We start from the raw sequence: 12,709 nt of genomic DNA, 5'->3' as shown, positions 1-12,709 counted from the left end.
TGGACATTCTGCAGAGTTTCTCATCTCTTAACTCCCCAAACACCTTTTTACATTCTACAAGGTGCAAGTCAGGAGTGTGATTGAATAACTCTCCACTTGCCTGGAGCTACACCCGAAATGTTCAGTACCATGCAGAACAATGCGATCTGCTTGATGGAACCCCCATTCTTTCATCATCAGGGGAGCTCCAACTTAGATTTCCCCGATTAACCCCTCATGACAATGACCTCAACAATACCCAAACCATTACCTCTTTAAAGACATTGTGCTATTACAGCTATGCCTGCTAATCTTTCAGTTCAATTTGCCTGGGACAGATCAGCTGTGGTGTCATTTATTTTTGCTGCACTTCTGTATATAAAAAGCTTCAATGGTACATCATGGAGAAAAATAAAACAGCACTGTTATGTGAATTTCAAACTATAGCTTGAGACTCCCCCATCAAATGATACATTCTTCACTGCAAGAATACTAATGGAAAAATAAACACAAATATACTTTCATAGCAAATTGACTGATCAAATTTCCATTTATATTTTGATTGTGGTCAAAATGCAAGTATCGTTAGTATCCATAGGACTCTAAAATCGGCCCCGCAGGTGGAGGTGGTGGTTAAGAAGGCGTGTGGTGTGCTGGCCTTTATCAATCGAGGGATTGAGTTTAGGAGTCCGGGGATAATGATGCAGCTATATAAGACCCTCATCAGACCCCACTTGGAGTACTGTACTCAGCTTTTTCCCAGGGTGGAAATGGCTGCTACGAGAGGACACAGGTTTAAGGTGCTGGGGGGTAGGTACAGGGGAAATGTTAGGGGGAAGTTTTTCACACAGAGGGTGGTGGGCGAGTGGAATCGGCTGCCGTCAGTGGTGGTGGAGGCAAACTCAATAGGGTCTTTTAAGAGACTCCTGGATGAGTACATGGGACTTAATAGGATGGAGGGTTATAGGTAGGCCTAAAAGGTAGGGATATGTTCGGCACAACTTGTGGGGCTGAAGGGCCTGTTTTGTGCTGTAGTTTTTCTTTGTTTCTATGTTCTAATTTCTTTGACGTGAAGATATCACCATTTTATCCCAAAATTGAAAAATGGCTTACTCTTCTGTCAAAGGGTCTTTGTTTCAACTGAACTTATTTGCAAACATTGCTAGTTCAGTGTGGTGCCAGCAATTTTGGTGTCATTTCATGTTTCCTTTTTGTTTTTCTCAAATTGATATCCATTCTGGATGTGCAGATTTTTTTTCAATTAAATACAAGGAAGAACAAAGCAAGTGTCTTCAGTTCTGGCCATAAACTCTATTCCCCTCCCAGCCTAGTTTTTGAGTCTGAGTCAGATCTATCCTATTTGATACTAAGCTGAGCTTCCAACTTCATATTCTCTCTGACAAAATCACCACTTCCACATCACCTGTCTCTCTCCCAGCCTACTGGTTGCTCCCTCCAACATTAACTATTCCAACTCTCTCCTGGCCAGCCTCCTACCCTCCATAAACTTGAGCTGAAGTTCGCCCCCAACTTTGCTTCCCCTATCCTAACTTGCACCAAGTCTCACCACGCTGATTTTCACTGACTTTTAGTTCCAGATCTGACAAAGCCTCAAATTTATAATTGTGGTATTCAAATCCTTACATGGCCTTGCTCCTTCCATATTCTAGAGCATTCCCCAGTTTGCCACCCTCCAAGATCACAGGGCTACTCCAATTTGGGCTTCTCATGCATCCTTGATTTTCTTTGTTCAGTGGCAACGTTGGCACCGAACTTCTGACATTTCCTTCCTAAAATGATCTACCTCTCCTTGTTCAAAATCCTTCTCTTCATCAAGCTGTTGGTCATCTGTTCCATTATCTATAAGGCTCTATGTTATATTTTGCTCAATAACATACCCGAGAGGCACCTTGGGGGGTGATTTACGACAGTGAAGGTACAAGTTTATATACATACAAGTTGCTACTTATAGATTAGACTTCCTATGGTTCATAACATTCAGTGCTTCACTGTATAATTATTTTTCTTTTAAAACAACTGAGCACATAAGCAATTAATTTACTGCACATAATGCATTGGGATTTACAAAATAAAATATGAAGTAATTAAATTTTGATTGTAAAGTTTGTGCCTGATCTTTGTGGAAACGTCTCTTCACTGCAAACATTTCTTTGACAAAAATCTGTTGAAAACCAACCATCATTAAGCTTATTGCAATCTAACTTGCATAAATGAACATGTTTGTGCAGAACCAATGTGGATGATTCCAATTTTATGAGGAATTATGTTCTTTGATGCAACATAATAACACAGTTTGATCTTGCAAAATGGTGATTGAACCCTTATGTTTACTTCAGGATTGGTTTATCAAAGACACGTTTTGGTTTAATGATGCAATATATTTGAATAGAAAATGTACTGTAAGGAATCTGTTAATTGAGAGAGACTTTAAATTGTTATTTATCTAATTACTGTATGTATCACATTTCCATTTGCCTTAGACTGTTACTATGTTCCCATTCTCCCTCTGGGTTGCACATTTCCTATGCAAGGCTAGCAGAGCAGGTTGCCTTCTCCAAGGCTACCACATGTGTTGTTTCTCGTGAAACAGTTACACGACTTAGTTTAAAAATAAAAGTCAGAGGCGACAGAGGAGAGTGTAAGTGCTGAACTTCATCTATGCTATAACACCCCTGCCATTTGTAATGCTACTACACCATGCTCACTGAGTTCTGCACTCTGCGTTGACATTTCTGATCCAAAGGAGGAAAGGGGGAGACAAAACTCTGACTTTTTTTAAAAATGGCAAATTGTTAACCAATGGGTGATAAAGCTAGCAACACCAACTTCACTATGACCTGCTCAAGCATGCTGTTGTTAGTGTGAGACTAACCCTGTTACTTTTACCAAAGCAATTGAAACTAAAGAATGGGAGCTTCCTTTTTGCATTCATATGACATTTTTGTTCCAATAAATTTAGCTTTATGTAGCACCTTATATTTCCTCAGAATACCCCGAAAGCACAAAGCATCTCAGTGCGGCCACTTGCGTTTTGTAGACAAATGTGGTAGCCAAAGTAAATACAGCAGCAAAGTCCCACAAATAATAAGGCAAGTTGAATTTATTTTTGGGACCTTGTCTAGCATTGGGGAGGCAATGGCCTAATGGTATTATCATAAGACTATTAATCCAGAGACTCAGCTAGTGTTCTGGTTTGAATCCTGCCATGGCAGATGGTGGAATTTGAATTTTAAAAAAAAATCTGGAATTAAGAATCTTCTGATGACCGTGAAACCATTCTCGGTTGTCGGAAAAACCCATCTGGTTCACTAATGCCCCTTAGGGAAGGAAATCTGCATTCCTTACCTGGTCTGGCCTACATGTGACTCCAAAGCCACAGCAACATAGTTGACTCTCAGCTGCCCTCTGAAATGGCCGAGCAAGCTACTTCATTGTCACCACCACCTTCCCAAGGGCAACTAAGGATGAGCAATAAATATTGTTCAATAAATGCATTCACTTAACCAAACCAACAATTCAATATTGGTTAAGGTCATTTCACACAAGTATATGAATTGATGCATCCAACTCTACTAAGAACGGCTCATCACCCCCATAATGCATGCAAGCACAAATGCTAATGGCTGATTCTATCCCTTATTATGAAGTTTGCAACTGCATACTTATGTAGCAGCAACTAAATTGTTCTATAAAAGGAAGCTGGCACAAGACTATGATGTACAAAATGCTTGAGTTAGCGAAAGGATTCCTATTCCAGTATTAAACTGGAATTACAATTAACATGTCGCAAAAGTAGATTCCTGTGCAGGGTGTCAAGATTTACATGGCACTATTTTTGATCCAAGAATGCAAAAATTTATTTACTTTATGATTCATCTGAATTTAATGAATATAATCTTATGATAAACATATGATGTAAATATGAAAGTCTAAGCATCAAATTAGTCTGTAAAAGGTAGGGAAAAAAGGCATTTGTTTCTTCTTGTTGAAAAACAACATGCTGCAGCACACAGGCAATCCGCAACTTTACGACATTCATGTTGCAATGATCGGCACTTGCATTACAAGCTGACACCTCATTTTGACTTTACAACGTTGGTTTCAACTTTACAACATCATGCTAGCACATTCAAACGTGTGTATTGACATTCGGCACTGCAGCAACTCACCAGGCTTCCTTAGACAACATCTTCCAAACCCATGACCACTACCACCCAGAAGGACAAGGGCAGCAGACACATGGGAACAAGGAGGAAACTCATCACTTGCAATTTCCCCCCCAAGCCACTCGCCATCCTGACTTGGAAATATAGAGTCATAGAGCTATACAGCACAGAAAAAGGCCCTTCGGACCATCGCATCTGTATAGGTCACAGGCAAACAACTTAACTATTCTGATCTAATTTTCCAGCATTTGGCCCATAGCCTTGGCATCACAAGTGCACACTTTTTAAATGTTACGAGGATCTCTGCCTCCACCACCCTTTCAGGCAATAGGTTCCAGACTCCCACCACCCTTTGGGTGAAAAGGTTTTTCCTCACATCCCCCCTAAACCAGCTGCCCCTTACTTTAAATCTATATCCCCTAGTCATTGATCGCTCCTCCACCAAGGGAAAAAGTTTCTTCCTGCCTACTCTATCTATGCCTCTAACTTCATACATTTCAATCACATCCTCCTCTGCTCCAAAGAAAACAATCCCAGTCTACCCAATCTCTCTTCATAACTAAAAGTACCTTGTCCAGGCAACATCCTCATAAATCTCCTCTGCATCCTTTCCACTGCTATCACATCCCTTCTATAATATGCATTCTAGAACTGCACACAATACTCTAGCTGTGGCCTAACCAACATTACATAGTTCCAACATAACCTCCTTGCTCTTAAACTCAATGCCTCAGCTTATGAAGGCAAGTATATCATATACCTTCTTAACCACTTGTCCAATTACCGCAAGGGACTGTTGTAAATACACACCAAGGACCCTGTGATCCTCAGTGCTTCCCAGGGTTCTGCCATTCATAATGTACTACCTTGCCTTGTTTGTCCTACCCAAATGCGTTCTCTCTTACTTATCTGGATTGAATTCCATTTGCTGCTGCTCAGTCCATCTGACCAGTCCATCTATATTCTCCTGCACCTTAAGGCTATCCTAACTATTTACCACCCCAATTTTTGTATCATCCACAAACTTATTGATCAACCTTCCTACATTCAGGCTAAATCATTTATAAAAATTACAAACAGCAAGGGGCCCAACACTAATCCCAGCGGGACCCTACTGAACACAGCCTTCCAGTTGAAAAAATACCCCTCAATCATCACCCTCTGCTTCCTGCCACTCAGCCAATTCTAGATCCAATTTGACAAGTTTCTTTGGATCCCATGGGCTCTTACTTTCACTATCGTCTCCTGACTTATCACAAGTATCGCTGTTCCTTCACTGTCACTGGATTAAAATCCTGGCACCCCTCCCCAAAAGGACTGTAGGTGCACCTGCACAACATGGATGGAGCGATTCAAGAAGGAAACTCACCACTAGCTTTTCAAAGGCAATTGGGGGTGGACAATAAATACTAACCTAGCCAGCAATGCTCATATCCTATGAATTAATAAAAATATGTAAACAAAAATCCAAAAAGTCTGAATGTTACTAAAATGTGGTTAGCACTGCTGCCTCAGCGCCAGGGACCCAGATTCAATTCCAGCATTGGGTAACTGTGTTGAGTTTGCACATTCGGCCTGTGTCTGCGTGGGTTTCGTCTAGTGCTCCGGTTTCCTCCCACGATACAAGGATGTGAAAATTAGGTCAACTGGCCATGCTAAATTGCCCCTTAATTTCCCCAAGATGTATAGGTTAGATGGATGAGCCATGGGAAACGTGTGGGGTTACAGAATAGGGTGCGGGAGGGCCTGTGTAAAATGCTCTGTCAGAGTCAGTGCAGACTCAATGGGCCGAATGGCCTCTTCTGCTCTGCAGGGATTCTATGATACAGTACCTTTCCAATGTTTGTTCTATTGTCTAATAGATTAAACAGTTAACAAGCAAATCCACTTTGACCAATGATTAGCCAGACTGGTCAACTTGATGGTCGTAACAAATGACTTCAAATGAATTCAACTGACAACATAGTCTTGCTGAAATATAATGCTAATATTGCATCTAAGAGTTTACATTTTGCAGTTAAATCATAGGCATTGATATTCCAGGAGAAGAATCTATTGTATTTCCATTCTTCTAGTTTTAGAAATAAGTTAATAAAATAACCATTGTAATTAACCTATACAATCCTCATCCAGATTTATTCTCCCTTTCCTGTCCTAGTTTATACTGTTCATAGGTGGCAGCAGCTCTGCCAAGACCGCATCCAAGAGGCCAAACCTTGAGTCTAGACACCATTGTCAGGTCGTTTGACATTAGATGACAGCAGCTCAGTGAAATCCAATGGAACCCTTAACTAGTGCGCGCATGCACACACAAGCAGAAGTGACAGGACAGCAAGAGCAGATTCTGACCAGGTTTCGCTTCCTTGCCCAGGTTATAAATCCACTTGTAGATGCCCAGCTGTTGCCTGAACTGTGATCAGTTAACACACACACACACACTACACATACAGAAGGGATTGAACAATAGAGTGCCCAAATCACAAAAGCACTATTATATACGTTAGCAGCTGAAGCTTTTGGGAAAGCCCCTTTTTCAGATTTTTATCCAATACACGGTAGATTAAAGTAAAATTATTTTATGCTGCCTTTAAACATATTTCTTTGGGACAACAAAAGTGATTATTGCAAAATATTAAAAATGTATTAAATCCAATTCCAAAAAAAATGATTTTGGGCACACAACCCTGGTTGTTCCCATACAAGCCCTGTTATACTGCATGGCCAAAAGATACCTTAGATCTTGGCCCCTATAAATCTTTCGTAGAAAAGGTATTTTCAAATTATTCAAATAATTATCTTAATTTTTTCAACAATATTGTTCTCATTATGAATTTTTGACAGTCAGGTCCACTTATTTAAAAATAAATCTTTAAATGAAATTAATGAGATCTAATACACTAGCGTTACATTACATGACAGCACCACAAGAGAATCAGATGATCAGACAATTATCAATCTTGCCCAAGATGCACTATGTTCAGAAATGTGCTTACGACTGCTGTTCTTTGTAATAAATGTATCCTGAGTTGAGGAGCCAAACTGCTTTTTCTGGAGACAATGCTGGGCATTACAGGAAGTCCCTGCAATTGATTAAAGAGTGTCTTCTGGTTCAGCAATAAAATAAGTCCGACTTATAATCTAACAGAACTGGTTAGCAAAAACCATCCTGCATCTGAAATTTTAGCAGCAATGCTCAATTCCAAAATTAATAAACTACTGTTTTTCAATGAATAGTCTAAACATTTAGGTATGTTTGAGGCAGTAATATATCAAGAGAATACAATCAGCATTAGATAATAAGCCGACTATGCAGCTGAACAAATATCAATCCTAAAATACATTACAACCTTGATACATTTTAGACTGTGTGGCATAGATATACAGTGCCTGCTGTTTCTCTAGTACACAACTAAAAAACAATAGCACTGTCATTAAAATAGCACAATAAGTATTTCAGGTCAAATTATACTGTCCAGCTATTCCTGTATTATGTATTATAATGAAAATATGAAGTACTTCAAGGACATGCATCTTTGGCTGCAGATGGCAAAACCTAATTGTTGTTTCACTCCAGTAGTTAATGATCATCTGAACCTCCTCCCCAACGATGTGCTACACCCAACCTCCTTCTACAGTATAGTTTATTTTTTACTGCAGATAAGTATTTCTGATAGATAATAGCATGACTGGTCATTGTCTTATTTTACATAGCTTCAGTTGAAGCTATATAAAACTTTAATCAAATTTTTAAATATGAAAAACTTGGATTTTTATTGGTAAGAAAATTACAAAATTGAGCTACTTCAAAGAGTAGAGAATCGTGCTGTTTAACCTCTATTGCACACATCTTGCTTTAATCCATACTGGTTAAAACTACATGGTTAATATTTTAAATTCAAGATCTCTGAAGAAGAGTCATACAGACTCAAAAAGTTAATGATGTTTCTGGCTCCACTGATGCTATCAGATCGGCTGAGATTTTGCAGCATTTTCTGTTGATATTTCTGATTTTCAGCATCCGCACAGCACAGTACTTTTATTTTATTCTAGTCAAACAATCTAATTGTCCAGCCATTTTATTTACTCGACCTTTCCTTCCAAAATGATACTAATTTCACAACTTCTGCTATAATTATAACTGGAAGACATCAAATCATAGGAATCCCCTTGCAATGCAGATTTGGCCCATTGAGTCCGCAACTGAGAATTTTACCCAGGCCCATTCCATTAACCCCACGCATTTATGCACTCCCCACCCCCCGCCCAAACACCAAATCCCCCTACACATCCTGTGACACCATGGGGCAGTTCAGCATAGATAGTCAATCCACTTAACCTACACATCTTTGTACACTTGGGGGAGAATTTAGCATAGCCAATCCACCTAACCTGCATGTCTTTCGAACTGTGGGGGGAAACCGTGGCACCCGGAGGAAACCCAACCAACACGGGAGAATGTGCCAACTCCACACAGTCACCCAAGGCCAGGATTGAACCCGGGTCCCAGGCACTGTGAGGAACAGTGCTAACCACTGTGCCACCACTGAAGTTTTCAATTTTTAGAATTATTCTATTGAATTTATTGAATTATTTCCTCCTGTCCCGGGGGGGGGGGGGGGGGGGGGGGGGTAGTAGGGGGAACGGGGGTGTGGGGGGGTCGGGGGAACGGGGGGTAGGGGGAACGGGTGGTGTGGGGGGGGGAACGGGGGAGTGAGGGGTGGGAACTGGGGTTGTGGGGGGGTCGGGGGAACGGGTGGGGGGTAGGGGGAACGGGGGTGTGGGGGGGTAGGGGGAACGGGTGGTGTGGGGGGGGAACGGGGGTGTGGGGGGAGATGGGGGAAACGGGGGGGGGACAGGGGGTGCGGGGGGGAGGGGCGGTAGGGGGAATGGGGGGGTGGGTTAGGGGGACCGGGGGTGCGGGGGGGGGGGGGGGGTAGGGGGAACCGGGGGTGTGGGGGGGGGGGGTAGGGGGGGGTAGGGGGAACGGGGGTGTGTGGGGGGGGGCGTTAGGGGGTACGGGGGTGTGGGGGGGCGTTAGGGGGTACGGGGGTGTGTGGGGGGCGTTAGGGGGTACGGGGGGGTGTGGGGGGGGTAGGCGGAACGGGGGGTGTGGGGGGTAGGGGGAACGGGCCGTGTGGGGGGGTAGGGGGAACGGGCCGTGTGGGGGGGTAGGGGGAACGGGCCGTGTGGGGGGGTAGGGGGAACGGGCCGTGTGGGGGGGTAGGGGGAACGGGCCGTGTGGGGGGGTAGGGGGAACGGGCCGTGTGGGGGGGTAGGGGGAACGGGCCGTGTGGGGGGGTAGGGGGAACGGGCCGTGTGGGGGGGTAGGGGGAACGGGCTGTGTGGGGGGGTAGGGGGAACGGGCCGTGTGGGGGGGTAGGGGGAACGGGACGTGTGGGGGGGTAGGGGAACGGGACGTGTGGGGGGGTAGGGGAACGGGACGTGTGGGGGGGTAGGGGAACGGGCCGTGTGGGGGGGTAGGGGAACGGGCCGTGTGGGGGGGTAGGGGAACGGGCCGTGTGGGGGGGTAGGGGAACGGGCCGTGTGGGGGGGTAGGGGAACGGGCCGTGTGGGGGGTAGGGGAACGGGCCGTGTGGGGGGGGGTAGGGGAACGGACCGTGTGGGGGGGGTAGGGGGAAAGGGCCGTGTGGGGGGGGTAGGGGGAAAGGGCCGTGTGGGGGGGGTAGGGGGAAAGGGCCGTGTGGGGGGGGTAGGGGGAAAGGGCCGTGTGGGGGGGGTAGGGGGAAAGGGCCGTGTGGGGGGGGGTAGGGGGAAAGGGCCGTGTGGGGGGGTAGGGGAACGGGCCGTGTGGGGGGTAGGGGAACGGGCCGTGTGGGGGGGGGTAGGGGAACGGACCGTGTGGGGGGGGTAGGGGGAAAGGGCCGTGTGGGGGGGGTAGGGGGAAAGGGCCGTGTGGGGGGGGTAGGGGGAAAGGGCCGTGTGGGGGGGGTAGGGGGAAAGGGCCGTGTGGGGGGGGTAGGGGGAAAGGGCCGTGTGGGGGGGGGTAGGGGGAAAGGGCCGTGTGGGGGGGGTAGGGGGAACGGGCTGTGTGGGGGGGGGGGCTAGGGGGAACAGGGGGTGTGGGGGGAGTAGGGGTAACAGGGGGTGTGGGAACGGGGGGGGGGGGGGTGGGAACAGGGGGGGGGGGTGGGAACGGGGGTGTGGGGGGGTAGGGGGAACGGGGGGTGTGGGGGGTAGGGGGAACGGGAGGGTGTGGGGGGGAGGGGGAACGGGACGGTGTGGGGGGGAGGGGGAACGGGACGGTGTGGGGGGGGTAGGGGGAACGGGGGGGGGGTAGGGGGAACGGGGGTATGTGGGGGGGGCGTTAGGGGGTACGGGGGTGTGTGGGGGGGCGTTAGGGGGTACGGGGGGGTGTGGGGGGGGCTTGGGGGTACGGGGGGGTGTGGGGGGGTAGGCGGAACGGGGAGTGTGGGGGGTAGGGGGAACGGGCCGTGAGGGGGGTAGGGGGAACGGGCCGTGAGGGGGGGTAGGGGGAACGGGCCGTGTGGGGGGGGTAGGGGGCGTGAGGGTTGGGGGGGTGGGGGGGTGGGGGGGTGAGGGTTGGGGGGTGGGGGGGTGAGGGTTGGGGGGGGTGGGGGGGTGAGGGTTGGGGGGGTGAGGGTTGGGGGGGTGGGGGGGAGAGGGTTGGGGGGGTGGGGGGGGTGAGGGTTGGGGGGTTGGGGGGGTGGGGGGGTGAGGGTTGGGGGGTGAGGGTTGGGGGGTGAGGGTTGGGGGGTGAGGGTTGGGGGGTGAGGGTTGGGGGGTGAGGGTTGGGGGGTGAGGGTTGGGGGGTGAGGGTTGGGGGGTGAGGGTTGGGGGGTGAGGGTTGGGGGGTGAGGGTTGGGGGGTGAGGGGTTGGGGGGTGAGGGTTGGGGGGGTGGGGGGGTGAGGGTTGGGGGGTGGGGGATGAGGGTGGGGGGGTGGGGGTGAGGGTGGGGGGTGGGGTGGGGGGTGAGGGTTGGGGGGGTGGGGGGTGGGGGTGAGGGTTGGGGGTGGTGAGGGTTTGGGGGGTGGGGGGGTGAGGGTTGGGGGGTGGGGGGGTGAGGGTTGGGGGGTGAGGGGGTGAGGGTTGGGGGGTGGGCGGGTGAGGGTTGGGGGGTGGGCGGGTGAGGGTTGGGGGGTGGGCGGGTGAGGGTTGGGGGGTGGGGGGGTGAGGGTTGGGGGGTGGGGGGGTGAGGGTTGGGGGGTGGGGGGGTGAGGGTTGGGGGGTGGGGGGGTGAGGGTTGGGGGGTGGGGGGGGTGAGGGTTGGGGGGTGGGGGGGTGAGGGTTGGGGGGTGGGGGGGGGGTGAGGGTTGGGGGGTGGGGGGGGGTGAGGGTTGGGGGGTGGGGGGGTGAGGGTTGGGGGGTGGGGGGGTGAGGGTTGGGGGGTGGGGTGAGGGTTGGGGGGTGGGGGGGGTGAGGGTTGGGGGTGGGGGGTGAGGGTTGGGGGGTGGGGGGGTGAGGTTTGGGGGGTGAGTGTTGGGGGGTGGGGGGGGTGAGGGTTGGGGGGTGGGGTGGTGAGGGTTGGGGGGTGGTGGGGGTGAGGGTTGGGGGGTGGGGGGGGTGAGAGTTGGGGGGTGGGGGGGGTGAGGGTTGGGGGGTGGGGGGGTGAGGGTTGGGGGGTGGGGGGGGTGAGGGTTGGGGGGTGGGGGGGGTGGTGGGGGTGGGGGGGTGAGGGGTTGGGGGGTGGGGGGGGTGAGGGTTGGGGGTGGGGGGGGTGAGGGTTGGGGGGTGGGGGGGTGAGGGTGGGGGGGTGGGGGGGGTGAGGGTTGGGGGGTGGGGGGGGTGAGGGTTGGGGGGTGGGGGGGGTGAGGGTTGGGGGGTGGGGGGGGGTGAGGGTTGGGGGGTGGGGGGGGTGAGGGTTGGGGGGGGTGAGGGTTGGGGGGTGGGGGTTGGGTGGTGGGGGGGGTGAGGGTTGGGGGGTGGGGGCGGTGAGGGTTGGGGGGTGGGGGCGGTGAGGGTTGGGGGGTGGGGGCGGTGAGGGTTGGGGGGTGGGGGCGGTGAGGGTTGGGGGGTGGGGGGGGTGAGGGTTGGGGGGTGGGGGGGGTGAGGGTTGGGGGGTGGGGGGGGTGAGGGTTGGGGGGTGGGGGGGGTGAGGGTTGGGGGGTGGGGGGGTGAGGGTTGGGGGTGGGGGGGGTGAGGGTTGGGGGGTGGGGGGGGTGAGGGTTGGGGGGGTGGGGGGGTGAGGGTGGGGGTGGGGGGGTGAGGGTTGGGGGGTGGGGGGGTGAGGGTTGGGGGGTGGGGGGGGTGAGGGGTTGGGGGGTGGGGGGGGTGAGGTGGGGGTGGGGGGGGTGAGGGTGGGGGTGGGTGGGGTGGGGGGGTGTGAGGGTTGGGGGGTGGGGGGTGTGAGGGTTGGGGGGTGGGGGGGTGAGGGTGGGGTAGGGGTGGGGGTGGGGGGTGGGGGGTGGGGGGTGGGGGGTGGGGGGTGGGGGTGGGGGGGTGGGGGGGGTGGGGGGTGGGGGTTGGGGGGTGGGGGGGGTGAGGGTTGGGGGGGTGGGGGGGGTGAGGGTTGGGGGGTGGGGGGGGTGAGGGTTGGGGGGTGGGGGGGGTGAGGGTTGGGGGG

The 12,709-nt window shown here is 51.2% G+C and overlaps 1 protein-coding gene across 5 annotated transcripts in view; it reads right to left on the bottom strand.

The window, feature by feature from the left end:
* The window catches only part of LOC144490205 (guanine nucleotide-binding protein subunit beta-4), a 61,517-nt gene that overhangs the window by 47,760 nt on the left and 1,048 nt on the right, over nucleotides 1-12,709 (bottom strand). For 2 of the 5 annotated variants that reach the window (XM_078208021.1, XM_078208014.1), the window contains exon 2: nucleotides 3,346-3,458. The exons of 2 other annotated variants lie outside the window; for them this stretch is intronic. The gene's annotated coding sequence lies outside the window, so the exon portion shown is untranslated. Of the gene's footprint in view, nucleotides 1-3,345; nucleotides 3,459-5,653; nucleotides 5,779-12,709 lie in introns of all 5 variants that reach the window. One more of the 5 variants, XM_078208028.1, reaches the window with a different exon arrangement.

Source organism: Mustelus asterias, chromosome 3, assembly GCF_964213995.1.
Source record: "Mustelus asterias chromosome 3, sMusAst1.hap1.1, whole genome shotgun sequence".
NCBI classification, from domain to species: Eukaryota; Metazoa; Chordata; class Chondrichthyes; order Carcharhiniformes; family Triakidae; genus Mustelus; species Mustelus asterias.
Note: the sequence above shows the minus strand (reverse complement) of the source record. Positions and strands in the feature narration are given on the sequence as shown.